The 17,665-nt window shown below is 34.7% G+C and overlaps 1 long non-coding RNA gene across 1 annotated transcript; it reads left to right on the forward strand.

Annotated features, from left to right (window-relative positions):
- The first annotated feature begins 334 nt into the window (after positions 1–334).
- On the forward strand, positions 335–3,284 carry LOC135143300 (uncharacterized). The gene is made up of 4 exons (XR_010282744.1): positions 335–797; positions 854–1,057; positions 3,001–3,152; positions 3,201–3,284. It is a non-coding gene; the product is annotated as an uncharacterized LOC135143300 (long non-coding RNA).
- The last annotated feature ends 14,381 nt before the right edge of the window (positions 3,285–17,665 follow it).

Here is a 17,665-nt window from a genome sequence, read left to right on the forward strand (position 1 = left end):
CACGGAACGAATGTTTTAATTGGAACATTTATTGGACGAAATTTGAAATCGGAATTATTAGAGTATTGAAATCGGTACAGTTCCGATCAAATCGGAACGTTTGGTCACCTTAAACATCTGGGGTTAATATAGGGAAGACCCAACGACACAAACAAAGCCATAAAAATTCTTTGCCCATTGTCCCTGAAACGGGACAAGGTTTTGAAGAGTTCATTCTTCGAATTTTGATTTTATAACGACGTTTATAAAGCGATGATGGGTAGCAAAAAAACTAGAGAGAGGTTAATTTTGATTTTATTAAATTTATTTTATCTAGTGAAAAAATAACGCTCAACTTCTGCATTTACTATCCACCAGATGTTTGGGGGGTGCAGTCGGACCTTTGTTGGTTTGGTTTGTCTATGAGTCGGACGATCCCTTTTTTCCGTATTTATGGTTATTGCACTTCAGACTCACAGTGAAGCTGTCGAATTCCATTTGGCCATTTGGTTCACAACCACCGAACCTTTCTCGTGAATCCGTAAATCACTTCATTTTTAATGCAGTTTTGTGAAAATTGTGCCATTCAGTGTGGATTAAATTTACACTAGGTAAGTTAATATAATTCTAATGAAGTAATCATTTTAATTTTTACATGCTTCTGTTGTTTTTGATAACTGTACGTAAATAACAACAACAGTTTTTTCAGACAAGCTGGAAATACCACCATTAATCACTGAAGATACTCCCGCTGATTTTGAAGAACTTACGGTGATTGTTTTTGAAAGTGAGGCGCTTTGCCATAACATGTTGCAAAGGTATGTTACTGCAATTTTTTATGAACTAGGTGCTAATGAACATAATTTTACTCTAGACTTGAAACAAATACAAAAAATATGTGCGAAACAAAAGAAATTCTAAAGGAAACGAGTGAACAAATCTCCAATATGAAAACGTCATCAAATGTGACAAATCAAAAAGAAAACAGTAATAGAAGATATGCCGCCAAGACCACAGGTAAACAAATTTTGAGGAATTAGAAGATTATCTCTGCCTACTACAACAAGCAGGCTTCTTTGTAAGTTAAAAAAATACAATTAGTCCAGTCAAATTAGCGATCAACCTCGAAATGAGAGATAATAAGCTGAATTTTCGTATATACCTTCATTTTAGCGTTCTAAAAGTTGTCTCAAAAGTCTCATAAAATCTCGTGTCTGCGTCGTAAGTTATTCAAGGTCAAAGGTCAAGAAAAACATTATTTTGCGATTATCTCGGTTTCTATTGCTCTAATGATGTTAACACCTATTATCATAATTGTAGAGCACAAATTTGGGACAAATTTTATTTGAAACATTTTTTGATACACTTAATCGTTTTTGAGATAGCGGGCAGTGGGCGCGCAGCGTTCATCCATACATACTGTAATGCAATCAACCGTGAAAATATCTGTGAATACTACCTTGAATTTTGAAAAATTTGTATTATTTATCAGTTAATACATTGCATTTAATAACATTTTGCATATTTGCAATACATTTATTTAATGATACTTACCTACTTTGTGTAATTAAAAACTCTTTAAATGACATATTTATTGTAGGTATATCTTAGGTTAGATTATTATATATCTTAAAGTTATATTAATTTTTTCAAAGTAAATTTTAAGGAAGTAAAACGAGTTCATATATTTTAATTTTATCTTTATTCAGCAGCTGGACATTTCTTACGATTCATCTTGCAGTGAAAATCTATAAATTTTTAATAATTTAAAGAACAAAAGTATCAATTTTCTTCTTATTCACCGTCATCTTCTGGACGTTCGGGAATTTCTGTTTCATCGTCGTCATCTTCGGTGCCCTGAATTGTTGTTTCCAGACCTTCCCGTTATAATCATGATAAGAAAATAAGTATTTAAAAACTTGCACATTTTAAAGATACAAATAAATTGAGATATACAATAAATATTTCATTAAATGAGTTTTTAATTACACAAAATAGTTAAGTATTATTCTATGAATATATTGAAAATATGTAAAATGTTATTAAATACAATGTATTAATTGATTAATAATACAAATTATTCAAAATTCAAGGTAGTATTGACAGATATTCACGGTTGATTGCATTACAGTACGTATGGACGAGCGCTGCGCGCTCACTGTGCTCTATCTCCAAAACGATTGAGCGCATGAAAAAATATTTCAAATAAAATTTGTCCCAAATTTTGTGCTCTACAATTATGATAATAATTGTTAACATCATTGGAGCAATAGAAACTGAGATAATTGCAAAAAACTGTTTTTCTTGACCTTTGACCTTGAATAACTTACGACGCAGACACGAGATTTTATTAGACTTTTGAGACAACTTTTAGAACGCCAAAATTAAGGCGTATACAAAAATTCAGCTTATTGTCTCTCATTCTGAGGTTGATCCCTTTTTTATGCTAAAATGACTGGACTAAATATATTTATATGTAGGTACTTACATAACATAATTTTGGATATTATATACAGGTAGATGCCTGTAATACTATAACACTTTTTAGGAACCTACTAAACATGACACATTTCGCTTAACACGTTACATACATATTGGGTTGCAGAAAAGTCTTATAGTGAAGCACCCTGTATGTTATACATACGCGGTGACTTCCAAATAGATTCGGAAAAAAAAATCCTTTAATTGTCACACGGATTCAAAGTAATTAAATTGCTGCTCCAGTTTCAAGAAACAAATACGGAACAACTTGTTAAATGTAAATGATGCGGCAATGATTTATTCAGTTTCCATTGTGACTAAATTTTTTCTTTATTTTTGCTGTGTGTTGCTTAGATGAAAACAAATGACACTGAATGAGGTGTGGATCTTGATATTTTTCCCCTGAATTAGGACTAGATAAAAGAAATTACTTAAAATTTTCTCTACTTCGTGATCTTGTGGTTTTATTTTCCGAACTTAAATATTTCAGAGTTACTCGATATATACACATAAAAATATTTTCTTCTTTTCTTATTTCAGGAACTGCTATTGTCCCAGATAGGTGGTAATGGGAAAAAGAACAATGTGGAGCGTATATTAAAAAAAAAAAAATCAGCGAATTTGCTGTAGCTTGTTTGTTCGGTAGGAAAATTCCAAAATGGTTGGGACAAAAACAATGAATATTATGAAAGGTATTTTTTTTGCAATAAATATAATTATTACAATTTTTATTTTTTAAGAAATTACAATGAAGACCCATTCCGCAATAGAAAAAGAAGTAGAACAACGCTGCTCAGATTGGCTACGACATTCTAGTCAACGCCTGAAGAAAGAAAAAACAACGACAGTTTATAGTTTCTGTGTCTTTTTTTAAGTGTAAATTATATTGTATTATTTTCGAATTAGGAAATCATATATATATATATTTATTTATATTATGAATTTATATTAATTTTTGTATTTTATTACTTATTACATATTATATTTTTTCAAACATTGAATAAAATAATAATTTACTGTAAGCTCTAAATTTTACTCTCCATATCCATATCCCTAAATGGTAACTAGACTTTCTGAAATGCCTATTCATATCGCATAGATCATGTTAATAAAATATACTGAGAGTCATATGTTTACGATGTTGCGATATATACGTAACGTCTATGTCCATTTAATATGTTATATTGGCGTTTAAAATAAAACGTAACAGATACATAAAAATATAGAGAATCTAGCGACATACTAACACAACGTTATGATGATGTACCGCGAGCACGTCTCTAGTCTGAAACGATGTGGATGTCACCAGTATGTTACAAGCATGGGTCACTGTTGATTACATTACATAGCACAGGGAAAGCAAATGTACGCAGTTTGGGATGTAACAGCTAACAAGATCGTAGACAGAGTTAAGTGGCATTAACATCGCTAAAACGTAACTGTGTTTACTGGGGCAGTTCAGTATTTCTTTACATGCGTTGTTACCATTAGTCACTAGCTGATTAGTTATTAGAAAGTTTATATCATCTACATAATGTCATTTACAAAAGCTATGAACAGTAAAGTGCCCAAAGTTGACCCTTGGGGTACGCCCATATTTATTTTGTTTGCTTCCGAAATTGTGTTATTGATTACTCCATCTTGTTCTTTATTACTTAAATAGTATATTATCCACTTTTTACTTATTCCTCTAGCACCCATTTTTTCTAATTTATTGATTAGTAGTTCATGATTGATTTATTATGTATTTTAGTAGTGCATTAGTCAAATCTATCTATCTATCTATCTATCTATCTATATAAATAGAAATGGATCGCTAAATGTGTTGCTAAGCGCATAAGTCGAGAACGACTCAACCGATTCGGGTAATTTTTGTTTTCAAATATTCGTTGAAGTACGAGGATGGTTCTTACGGAAAGAAAAATTTAAAAAATTGCCTGAAAAAGTCTAAAATAAAGTTCTAAAAATTTTGTATGGGAATCGCCACTTCGAATTAATTTCAATAGTTGGCGTTTCTGACGCACCTGTCATCTAACGACGTGTCATACAAAACTAATTCTTCCATCAGATTGTGAAGAGTATATTGCATTTCAAATCGTTCTTTGTTTTTTCGTAAAAAAAAACGTCGTTTATTTTAAGAAAAGTCTTGGTTAAAGTGAATTTAGTTCCACATTGCGAAAGTGTCTTATTAATTTTGATCTGCCATTCTATTTGCCTATATTCACTTTGTTGGTTTCGACAAAACCTCAAACTTTACCGTTATTCGAGGATTTAATTTGAAGTTTTCAGTATTTTAAAATTCTCAAGACAAAATTTACAGATTTGATTGACTGTGAAAATAGTTCTGTCCTTTTATGAAGTTCATTACAATGCCGAGAAGACGCCAAGCTGACAGAGGTCCACGAAGTCAATCAAATGTGCGACGAACTACCTCAGGTGCAAACCGCAATGATTTATTTCATGGATAATTCGGATATGGAAGTTGATCAGCGTTGTGCTCATAATCAACATAATCAAACATTGAAGCGAGACATTGGGTGGTATGAATAAAACTGAGTAGATACTCATATTCGAAGTACGAAGTACCTACTTCATTATTACTCTTATATACCTGAGGATCTAATCTATGTACTGAGTACCTGCTTGGAAACACTGTATCTCCCCGGACACAAATTGAACATCTACGCGTTTTGTGAGCATTTAATCTAAAAATGAGCATCGGCGTGGCAAATAATTGAGCTGTCTGTAAACCAGCTTAGAAAACGAGTAGGATCGTTGTAAGAGTGAATTTTAACTAAACATGGCGACTTTCATGAACGTGGAACGTCGTCAAAAGGTGTATTCAGTTTGAAAAACACATTAGGAGCGGGAATATCGAAAAATTTTCAGGTAATTAACTTTTATTTATGCATAAACTGTGCAGTGCGTTTTTTCTAACACTGGCCATAGAGATTCCCATCTCAAGGTGTCTACCCCATACTAACTTATGTTTCGGTGACTCGATTTTTGCCTTGATGGTTGAACACTGTCACTGTTTTCCTTTTTTGTTGTATCGAGATGATACTCGAGCATCAATTGTTACCTACTGAAGTATTAGCATCATCTAGAAAAATTAGAAATATTTTGATATGATATTCGAGTAGATACTTCGTATTTCGTGGATGACCATCTGCTGAGTTTTATTTATGTCAACCATTGTCAAAAAATTGATCGAACGTTGTTTCGACAGAACTTCCTTCTCACCAAAAGTATAATGAAACATATTTAGCATTTTCGAGTTGAGTCTTTTCTTCACACGATTTTGTGATGACCTAAACAATATTTACGATCAACACGTATACCACCTTGGATTGGTGCAGTGTAATACTAAAAATAACTGTATTGTATTCCCAAAATTATCTGCGAAAATCGAGTGGGCCATTCCATCAGTTTTTTGGGGGGAATAAATAAATATTCTTAACAATTTACCGTGCTTACAATCACTTTAAAACGTCTGCAAGATCTCAAAATATTCATTTCTGCAACTCTTGAGTTATTCACTAAAATAAATTGACTGATCCAAATATTTTTTTTGAGTCACTGTAAAAGCAAATCCAAAAAATATGAATGCAATGATAAATTACGAAAATATACTGATGATATTTTGCACATTTTAGATAGGATTTATTCGGCAAAATCTTGAGATGACGTCATCAAGTTTTTGGGCTTGATAAACAAATATATTTTGATTAAAAACGTACCATGTCAAACAGTAACTTCCAAACGTCTGCAATATTTTAAAATTCAGTCTTGCAATTCTTGATTCAATCAATAAAATAAATTGACTGAGTGATTAATTTTTTTGAGACACCCCCTATAAGCAAAACTAAAAAATATGAATGGAATGTGTTACGAGCCAAACTCACAGCTCGTTGCCGGCCTGCTAGTGGAGAAGGGGTGAGTTCCTGCGGGTGCAAAGGGTCAGGTCGCTAGAGGTTCGCAAAGAAGAGAGAGCACACTGTTTTGTGTAGCGACGTCGCCAGGGCGCCACCAGTTTTTATTAAGACACAATTACAACAACAAAAAACCGGAAAAATATTTAACTATTGTAATTGCAAGCTGTTACTTAAATTATTGGTTACAATAAAACCTAAGGTCACTAATTAAAAATAAAATAAGAGTGATAAATAACTAAATAAGTAAGCAAAAGGAAATGAGTAAGATATTAATGATAACGATTTAATGCGACTAACGGTTTACGATAAATACGAGCAATACGAACGATAGTTTAATTACGAAAGGCGACGAACTAATTAACGATAAATACGAGCGATACGAACGATGTTTACGAAACGAACAAATTAGTTGGAGTCGTAACGAATAACGATTTGATTAATTATTTCGAGGGCTATGAGATAAACGAAGTAGGCCACACGCTCGGTAGTCCTAACGTACGTACGAAGGTATCAACGTAGAGCGAAGCGTCACAGTCTTACCGGTTGTTATTATTAGGTTATGTGCGAGTGTTAGTTACACCAAACTTCGAAACGTTTTGCGATACAATAAAGAAAAGGTAAGGCGACTAATACTTAAACTTAACGAGATGGAATGGAAGTACCATGGGCACCTGCCTCCTTCGATATCCACGACGAGATGTCGAAACACAGCGGCGTCGCAGCGAATTTCCAGTCGATGTCGAGTCGAGGTTTTTGGTGATGGCCTGTCCAACCGGTGGTAACTCTCCAGCTGTTCTGGGAGGGCTCACAACTGCCCACGACAGTTGGAATTCATAGAATTCGTTCTCCCACTCAAAACTGGCTCCAATTCTCGATCACGGGAATAACAAGATCAGCGACAAAACAAAAAAACTGCGGATCGACTGCAGCTTCTCCGATTTTAGCGGGATGGTCGAGTGCCCTTAACCCAAAATCCGACAAAGTCGTAGTGCTCGAATGCACTATATCTTTTACAGCTCACAAATGCGCTCCAAGCGATAGCACCATTTCGGGGACCCAACAGATCCGACGAATGCGATTCCAAACGTAACGCCAAAGAAAAGGTTGCTAAAACGAACTGCAAAAGAGGAAAGCACTAACCCCCAACACCATTCAACACGGAGTACCAAAGCAAAATGGATTCCCTTCCACCTGCGATGACGTGGCAAGGTAACGAAGCGAGAATTCACGGAAGTTTGGCCCTCTAGTGGCAAACTTACGAAACGTCGAATTCCGACGAAAATCCCTAATCGATGTAACTAATGAGTGGATGCGATGGTTATTAACAAAAGAAAAAAAAACAAACAAGGCTATCAAGATTCCAGAAATGACGAAGACTCTAGGGGACGCTCCACGGCGTTTGTTCCCACCTAGGTAAGCAAATGAAATTCGCGAACAAAAATAACAAACAGAACGAAAATCGAATTTCAGAGTGAAGCTCTGGGATGGCGCGATCCATCCAGTTCCTTATAGCAAGAACCAAGCTGAAACGATCCAGAAGACCGATCTACAAACAGCGAGGCTGAAACACTCAGCTGAGCCCCTCCAAGCTCAGAATCATCGCGACAGTCTTGCGACTGGGGGAGTCAAAAGCTCGGGACGAACCCTCCACCAAAGTTGTCCTTCATTGCCACCGTGCCCAACCCAACCACCCATGCACGAAATGACGAAACAAAAAAAAAAAACGAGTAAACAAAATGTAATCCGATCCGAGAATGCCAATAAAAACCGAAATAGCTACTGCGAATTTTCAATTCGTAACAAATGATAAATCACAAGTATAGTCTCATCCTATTTTGGACATTTTAGATAGGATTCATTTGGCAAAATTTTGGACTGACGTCATCAATTTTTTGGAAGGGATAAGTAAATATATTTTGAATAAAAATTTATTATGCTTATCATATGTTTAAAACATTTGCAAGATTTTAAAGCATTCGGTTTTGCAGATTCAAAATTAAATTGTAGGTGAGACGAAGTTCACAGGGTCAGCTAGTGCACTACTAAAATCGAAAAATATTGCAGGAATATTATTTTTTTAATAGAAGATTTAGTTCATCGAGACCAAAAGAAAAACTAGCTCTCGGTTTTAATATTAGTTTATCAATTTCTTCTGGTGTATTGGTCCTAAGAGAAAAGTTTTATTAATATTGCATTGACAAGTTGAGTTTAATTTGATTACTTCTATTGATGCATCCGATGACGTAAAGAATGTATTTAGTTCATTTGCTATTTCGTAATTGTCCGTTATAGTTATATTGTCTATTACAAGTTTTGTTGGGTTTCCTTTATTATATCCCAACATTCTTTGTTGATATTGCTTGTTCTTTTTATTCTTTTAGCAATATTTTTTTTTGTTTCCGAAGCAAGTTTTTTGTAGTGCTAAACAAACACTACAAAAAACTGATTGAAGGTTGAGATACCTATTCTTATTTTCTAGATTACTTGTGTGCTAATTGTTGTAGCTTAATCGAATTCTGTTGCATGTCAAATTGTGTTTAAAAAAATAGGATTAGTTTTACAAGAAAAGATATGGTGAATGTATAAGCCACTAAATAACAGTAATGATAAATTTATTCAAAGCAGCGCAGACAGACTATAGAATGTCTGACTAGACAGACACGATGACAGCGTTAGTAGTCTATTGCTTACGAAGAATTTATTGCTATGTATGTTGATTTGCTTAACATTGTAAGCATGTAAGTAATTTCAGCCAGCAGATCAACAAAATAGAAACTGCAGATAGTTTAGAAAACATACTACATGAAAAAACAATAACTTTCATGTATCGTGTCCATCTGACTTGTAACTATGCAAATGGTAGAAATCTATTGCTTGTTTATCACATACACACACGGTATATGGGACATCCGTAAAATGTTACTTATTTTGCGCGTGGTAATTTCCTTTTTGTACTTGACAGTTTATTTAAGGTGATCTACCCACGCAGAGCATGGGTATATCACTTGCAGTTAGTTTTTTTTTTATATAAGGAAAACGGTAAAATCAGGAAACCTACGATCTGGTATTCATTGATTTGCAAAAGACCAAGGAAACATGAAACCAAACATTTGTCGAAATAAAGTCTTATTCTTTGCTATCCCGGAAGACGTAAACACACATTTTAATAGCGTACAGCCCTAAAATTTTATTTTACTGCCTAGCCATAACTTTATGTTATTTAATTCGATACACGCTCATCACAGTAGCGCGGAAGTTGCCTTCAATCTTACTCGAGTAATCTCATTCACTTACAAGTGCTGCTTGGTTCGTAACTGTATTACAAGCAGACACCTGTACAAATTTCATGAGAGTACTCTCCTGGATGAAGCCTTCCAAACATTCTATGGCCTTAGATGTCGCCTGCATGCTTCGACGCCGACGTCGCATCACCCAAGACATTTCCTGCAGAAGTATTCCTGTATTCTATGAGTGTGTTAGAATTCCCGGTCATTTTAAACCCTTCATGAATGACTTTGAGGTGATAAGTTGACGAACTGTAGGTTAAGCTTGCGATTTAGTTGTGTTTCATACTAGTTTTTGATATTTTTGTAAATAAATTCACAAACATCTCAGTTTTAACAAAGAACCAATCTAAGGTCAGCTGGCATCGGGGAAGGACACATGTTTGGAGTCACTTGATAATCGAGATGCGTCTGTAAATTGTATCGGGGGCTTTATTAAAAACACAAAAGTTTTGCAAGCCTACCAGGCCTTCCCCTAAAAAACCTAACGTAATAATTATCACGACAGAGCAACTCCATCAGCTAACTGAAAACCTGAAGTTCGAGATGTAAATAAACCACTTCATGCACAATGCTCCATATACAAAACCAAGGAGAAGATTGCGGAGACTACGGAGCAACATAATTCCTAGAGGCTTCCAATGCGTTTTGTAGCCCAGTGACATGAAGGTCCCATGGTAGGAACTATACTTATATCTACCAGCTTTACCAGCTTTTTTTATTATACAAAAACGTGTCTTGTTGGACCAAGGAAATCCTGCCGAGATGGAAAGCCGACAACTAGACTTGATTTACGGATGTCTGTGATGAAAGATAAAGGACAAAATGTCGCGACGATCCAACTACATTCGTTCTCAACAAGGTCAATTAGTTTCCGCTCGATGAAGATGATCTTCGTAGGAAGATGCTCAAGGTTGTTAACAGAAGGCAACCTCATGAATATTGCAATGAAACAAATTTTGGCGGACGGGAAACCGCGGTAACGGTACCGGTGACATGGTTAATTCTTGACAGCCGTGGTGACGCGATACCGGAAACCAGCGTTGAGTCTTCGACCTTTGTGGAGAGAAGCTTAGAATACCCCAGATATTCTCTCTCCGGAGAGGAAGCTGACGCCCGAGCAACCGACCCAGTAGAAGACGCCACACCGTGACGTGAAAGCGACGTCTTCTCCAATACTGACCAGGCTTGTTCCAGTGGTACTAGTCAATCTAAGGCGCGGTGCTGACGTACACACGCCACAATCCGATTTCAGATATCGGCGATGCCCATTATCGTTACCGGTACCGACCCCTGCGGGTTTCTTCTAAGTATTCTGGATTCTTAATTTATGGGGGCTGACCGTAGCCAGCCGGCACTTAGGCCTCGCCTTTGGGCCCATTGTACCTTCCCCAAGTCCATATCAGGGTGTTTTCCCGCTCCTCTACTCGTCAAGTCTTCTAAGTATGTATGACCTATGCATTATTTTGTTTCTACCTAAAACCGATAGTTTTAGGGTACGTACCTCATATAAAGGAAATTTACCGGCAGTACATGTATGCTACAAGACGCTGCTGTGAACATAAAATGAGCTATTGTATTTACTCTTGTTGATACGCAGCTTTCTACAGCAGAAAAGGAACGGAAAGTTCTGGGGTGGGATTTTGTTTCTCGATCGAAAAAAACTCGATAGCGATAAAATCTCGTTTGCTGATTGTTTGAGAGGCTGAGTTGGTGAGACATTTCTGTCACATTTCTCGATTCTGTCACGAAATCAAGGGTGCGATTTTGTTTCTCGATCGAAAAAAACTCGATAGCAATAAAATCTCGTTTGCTGATTGGTTGAGAGGCTGAGTTGGTGAGACATTTCTGTCACATTTCTCGATTCTGTCATTAAATCAAGTCTTGAAGTGATAAATTTTGGAGACACAACCTCGAAATTTATGTCAAAATAGAAGTTCAAAATCGTAATTCCGAGTTGTAAGTTCTTAAAATTAAGGTAATTGTAAACTTTTGAGTATTTAATAAGCTTATATGCAAAGAATAAATGCAAACTTTGCATTTAAAAGCTACGCAATGGCATTTATCGCAAGTGATAATTTATCACTTCGATCAAGAAACAAAATCCCACCCCAAGTCTTCATGGAGTGATATTTTCTCGATAGCTCTGAGTGAAGTGATAAATTTTGGAGACATAACCTCGAAATTTATGTCAAAATAGAAGTTCAAAATCGTAATTCTGAGTTATAAGTTCTTAAAATTAAGATATAATTGTAAACTTTTGAGCATTTAATAAGCTTATATGCAAAGAATAAATGCAAACTTTTGCATTTAAAAACTACGCAATGACATTTATCGCAAGTGATAATTTATCACTTCGATCGAGAAACAAAATCGCACCCCTGGGGAAAAGAGAGAGATCTTCTGATTTATTATGTACAGGGTGTTAGGAATAGTTCCGACAAAGTTTGTGCTTGTCTCCACGAAGCTACTTCTTGGCGATAAGCACAACAAAAAATTTAACTACAATTTTTGGCCATGGTGCCCAGTTTTCTCAGAAAACTACCAAAAAAATTTGGGAACTGTTCTTTTGTCTTTTTTTTTTTTCTAAAAATGAGCAATTGGAAATACCAAAAGCGTTACTTAACAACAGTGCAAGAATATTTGTCAAAACTTTCAAACTGTAGTGTTAATGTCCGGTATTAACGCAGCCGATTTTGTGGTCAGTGATTTTAATTAATAGCTTTGGAGCTACAATTTGAGGGCGATTTTCTACGGAAGGTGGTTCAAACATTTTTACCAATATTTCGTTTGGAAATCCCCTATGGTTAGATATACACCAGTATTTGTAAAATCTATGACACTTGGTTCATTGATCAATTGATGGTATGTAAATGTAGTGCAAAGTCAATTGAGCGCAAATTAAAATTTACCAAAAAGAATAAATAAATAAAGAATAAAATAATTCAATAACGTAGGCAATCACTCATGTGTGTTCTAGAACATTTAGGTAATTAGTGAATGCCACCCTTTAGGCAAGATAGTTAGGGTGGGAATGTATAATAGGTACAAAAATTGGAGGATCACTTGATGTAGTTTCTTCGTGATTAGTGAGCGCAGTGACACGGTTGAAAAGTCGATTTATAAACTTGCCGTTGAAGTTGCTGTTCGTCTCAAAAACAGATTAGGTATTATAATTACAAGGGCTTAGAAAGATAAAACATGCTTAAAGTGGTAAATTTTTGTAGGAAAGTATCGATATAGTCGATTTTACAACTAAGCCCCGCCCCTCGGTCTGACGACGAATGAAAAATTCATCAAAATTGAACTTGGGATGGATATGGGTGGGGCTTAATTTTTGGCTTGTTTTTCTCTTAATATACATAGTATATTGAACACGTACTTATTTAAACAACACGATACTTAAAAACATGTCTTTAATTTCCCGTAGAGAAATAAGGATTTTGCAGTTAAGCTCCGCCTTCTTGGCTAACGACGAATAAAAAAATCATCAGAATTGAGATAGGGTGGGTGGGCGGGGTTCACATTTTTGCTTTTTTCTTATCATATATAGCCATCTTTTCACAACAAGAAACTTAAAACGTTGTACATGTTTGCAAGGAAGTATGGATTTTGCAATTATGGGGCGGAGTCTAATTTCAAAATCGATATTTCCTTCTACAAATTTTCCATTTTAAACATGTTTTAAGTTTCATGTTGTGAAAAGAAGTTACGCAATTTAAAACAAAAAGGCAAAAAGTAAGCCCGCCCACCCGCCCTATCTCAATTGTGATGATTTTTTTTATTCGCCGTCAACCAAGGGGGCGGAACTTAACTGTAAAATACTTATTTCTTTGAGAAATTAAAGACATGTTTTTGAGTATCGTGTTGTTCAAAGAATACTATGTATATTTTAAGAAAAAAAAAGGCAACATATAAACCCCACCCACCCACCCGGTCTCGATCGTGATGATTTTTTTCTTCTTAGAAACTTAAAACACATTTAAATTGGTAAATTTTTATAAGGAACCATATAAATACATATATAATTTCTCGTAGAGAAATAAATATTTTGCAGTTAAGCTCCGCCTTCTTGGCTCACGACGAATAAAAAAAATCATCAGAATTGGGATAGGGTGGGTGGGCGGAGCTTATATTTTCGCTTTTTTTCTTTTCACAACAAGAAATTTAAAACATGGTTAAAATGGTACACAAAATTTTCCATTTTGAACATGATTTAAATTTGTGAATTTTAATGTTGTGAAAAGAAGTCTATACAAATTAAAAAATTTGTGTAAGAACAGTTAATTAACGATTTTCTATTTGAGATGTTGTCTAACTATGGGCAGTTCGTCAACTCGTCTGATTTTGTTTTATTCTTCCAAAATTTACAGTTCATGTTAAGATTTTTAACAGTTCATGGTTCTAGTACAATTTAAAGACGATAGATGTAAATGTTCATAGATGGCACGTGCTGGAAATTCACTTATTTAGGCTTAACTAATTTTTTTAACGATATATCTAAAGTCTAGATGTTTTTGTTTATGTTATTACATTATTCACATTTCTTAACTTCTCACTCGATATTTATAATAGTTCATTTAAGGCGTTTAAGCTATTCTTAAACGTTGATACATTTTGAGAGAATGGAACTTGAAAATTATTATGAGTTATTAATATTGTTACGTTGATCGGTGAATAAAATCGACGTGGGTAAAACTCGACAATTTATTTCTTAGTAACTCGAATTTACACGACTAATTACCCAGCGATTATGTACAAAATAATTCCGACTGGAATGGATTTGACTGGACTCTACTTCTCCAGACATTTAAGAAAAGTATAAAATTAGAACGATAATAAAATATCTACATCCTGGCATGATCTAATTTTTCGACATAAATGGCAACGTTTTAATTTGCGCACTTCGAATTAAAAAAGTTGTAATAAGCCTTCAATTATGATGAACATGACAAGCTGCATGAGGAAGATTTTAATTCAAAGTTATGGCCCCGACGCCTCTGACGGGCCTCTGCGGGCACCCGCCGTTCCCGAGACATTTCGAGTGGCGGCTGCGATATTCGCCATCACGAACAAGCTACTTCTGGTTTAATTAAATCCCAGTTCTCTTCTTGAATGATTAATTAAGCATGTCGCGAGCTCTTCTTCCGTGACCGAACTTATGAAATTAAAATTATAACTGTCTGTATTCTGGAGACCGCCATTTTATATGAATATGCTTGTAATTTTATTTGTCTAAAATTGAATACAGGATCGCTCCCTCGCCATACGTAAGCACTTTCTATGCAAACTGTTGGAGTTTCTTAAGCCCGTTCCGCAATTTCACTAGAAAACACACCTGGTTCAGACCAGAGCGCTTCCACTGGATTATTAAATCTATATGGATTTACTGGATTATGGACTATAATCCGTAAATTGCACCTGTTTTAATGAGTGTATATAAATGCACGTGATGGATGGTAATGCGAGTGGGAGATCAGGTTTTAAAAGCTCTGTATGGGCATTGTTGCAGTAACACACAGATTGCAGTTCGCAGTGTTAAAATTATTATTCAGTGAAAAAAGTTACGTCCGCTGCAGATTGTCCAGCATGTGACTAATTTAAACATATATGCCCCCTTCCTGTTGAACTTCTAGCGACCAGATATGTGTCCCATCCATGCATTCTGAATTGCATTTCCATACTTAATGAGACCAAAGCGCAATTGTACATAATGGCTCTTTTTCCTATAGAAAGAGAGTCTGCGGTTTCGAAGTTGAAAAAAAAGAGTTAGAGATAGAAATATAAAAGTTTGATCCATTCAGGGTCACAGCAGCGTTGCCGAAGAGGCATTAAGGCATTACAAATTCTGACACATAGAAAATGAAATTCTACGTACAAAGCCAAAACTTTATAAAAGTTTATTTCAGGCGGCGAGCTCCTGTAAACATCCTGAATTATTGGCCGTAATCCTCCCGAAATGTGTTTGAGTTTTTCAATATATTCTTTTTTGATGGTGTAGCGAGTGAAAAACGCCGAGTTATTAAACTTTGTAATCTCTAGTTTATGGCGATTATTGAGCATTATGCGTCATGCGAAGTACTTAATGCGGAAAATTGATAAACCAGAGGTAATTTTTTTTCCAGCAGGTATGAGTAGATTGTGCCTCGGTAACGGTGTCACATTTCACATAATGTAGCATTACAATGAATCATAGAATTCTTAAGCTTCCTTTTCTCGCATAAAGTAAATTCCGACATAAAATTATTCAGACCAGCGCCAGCGACGCTTTAAAATTCCCAACTAGACAGCAAACAACACTTTATATTTTACACACAATTGTGTTATTATTAAATTGGAAACTGCACTTCATAAAATTCACAATATTGAATTTTATATTGTAAGTTTTAGAAAAAGAAAAGATATGACACTTTTATGTCTTTGGCAACTTCCGCCACTAGAGCATGAAATTAATTTATTAATCAGAACGAGAAAGAAACTTATAAGCTTGTCTAATTGATAACTTATTGTATTTAATATCTATAATTTTAGAAAATCAATAACAAAAGTAACTGGAAATATGTATTAAAATTCTTTAGAAACTATAAATTATGTTAAGGTTTGATGGTAAAACACCTTATTGTACTAAATGGAGTAAAAAAATAACTATATTCAAACTAAAATAACTAATCTATAAATTATTCTTAATGGCATATAGGGTTTGCCATTACGCGAACAGATGATCTTACATACCATTCTAGCTTTCCTTTTGTGAATGCAACAACAAGCACTAGAACGAAAGTCTAAGAACAATATTTATTTAATAAAAATTCATAAAAACTAGACAATTGACAAGATTATCAAGAATATTTTCATTTCTCCTTGTGAATAGTAATCGACAAATAAACATCTTTGGTCACTGGTCTCTAGTTAAACAGTCGTACGCTTCTTCTGGAAAGATCGCGAACGTCGCTTTCCAGGTTGTTCTGGAGTCCACCATCGAGATAATTCCCGCGACTTCCGGCGAACAGCTTCCAGGCTTTTCTTTATTCGAGTGCCGCGATACTAGAAAACCCATAGGCGTCGTACCGGGGCGGCGTATGGGTTAATTCGTAACAGTATCATACTTCAGTTAGAAAGTCATAATTTCTATGACTAAGTATATGGATTGAGTTTGGAATTTCAGTAAATATTTTTATAATAATCAATAATAAAATATTTATTTCTATAAGTTCCATAACTTTTTTTTTAATTATTATTACAGTTTTATTACAACTTTTCATTTGTTTTATTGTACTATTTCATAAATTATGTACAAGTGTAAGAAACTTCGTTCCATACGGGTGTTACTCGACACCTCACATTTTTTTTTTTAATTTTATTAATATTCATCAGTGCAACGATACCGAACAGATACAACACAAAACATGTTTCACGGTTTGCACCTAAAAATTTTAACAAATTATTCTTATTCACATGGGTAAATATATTTTCTTATTTTCGTTACTATTGCATTTTGCTGAAAAGATACAGTAAACATTAGAACAAAGCAAAACTAATTTTTTGGTTTGTCTCTATATGCCATACATTTTATAAAATATATTATTGTATTTTGTCTGAGTTTTTGAATTTTGCTATTTATAAATTTTTGCTAGGTGAAATTATTTTTATTGCAATTGTTCTACAGATTTTAAAAACCGACAGCGGGAGCCAACTCGTATGTTGCCACCGTTTTTCCAGAATTGTCCATTGGAATAGTGCAATTTTCTAAATTAAAAAAAAATTGATTTTCAAACCGAATATTTCTAAAATCTTGCTCCGGCTGCATAAACACATTATATTTTGGAATCACAACAAGTGAGTTACGACACTTTTGAACAATGAACTAAACACATTAATTGTACACTGTAACCTAAAAGTTCAACATCTTTGTGCATCGCAACACCTGAAATTTTAAAAGTGCCCTTCTTATTTGGATGTTTATCTAGAAGTATTTAGTGCCTAGAC

This window comes from Zophobas morio, unplaced genomic scaffold (assembly GCF_036711695.1).
Source record: "Zophobas morio isolate AGI-343-1 ecotype UQ-CSIRO unplaced genomic scaffold, CSIRO_AGI_Zmor_V1 ptg000058l, whole genome shotgun sequence".
Classification (NCBI taxonomy): domain Eukaryota; kingdom Metazoa; phylum Arthropoda; class Insecta; order Coleoptera; family Tenebrionidae; genus Zophobas; species Zophobas morio.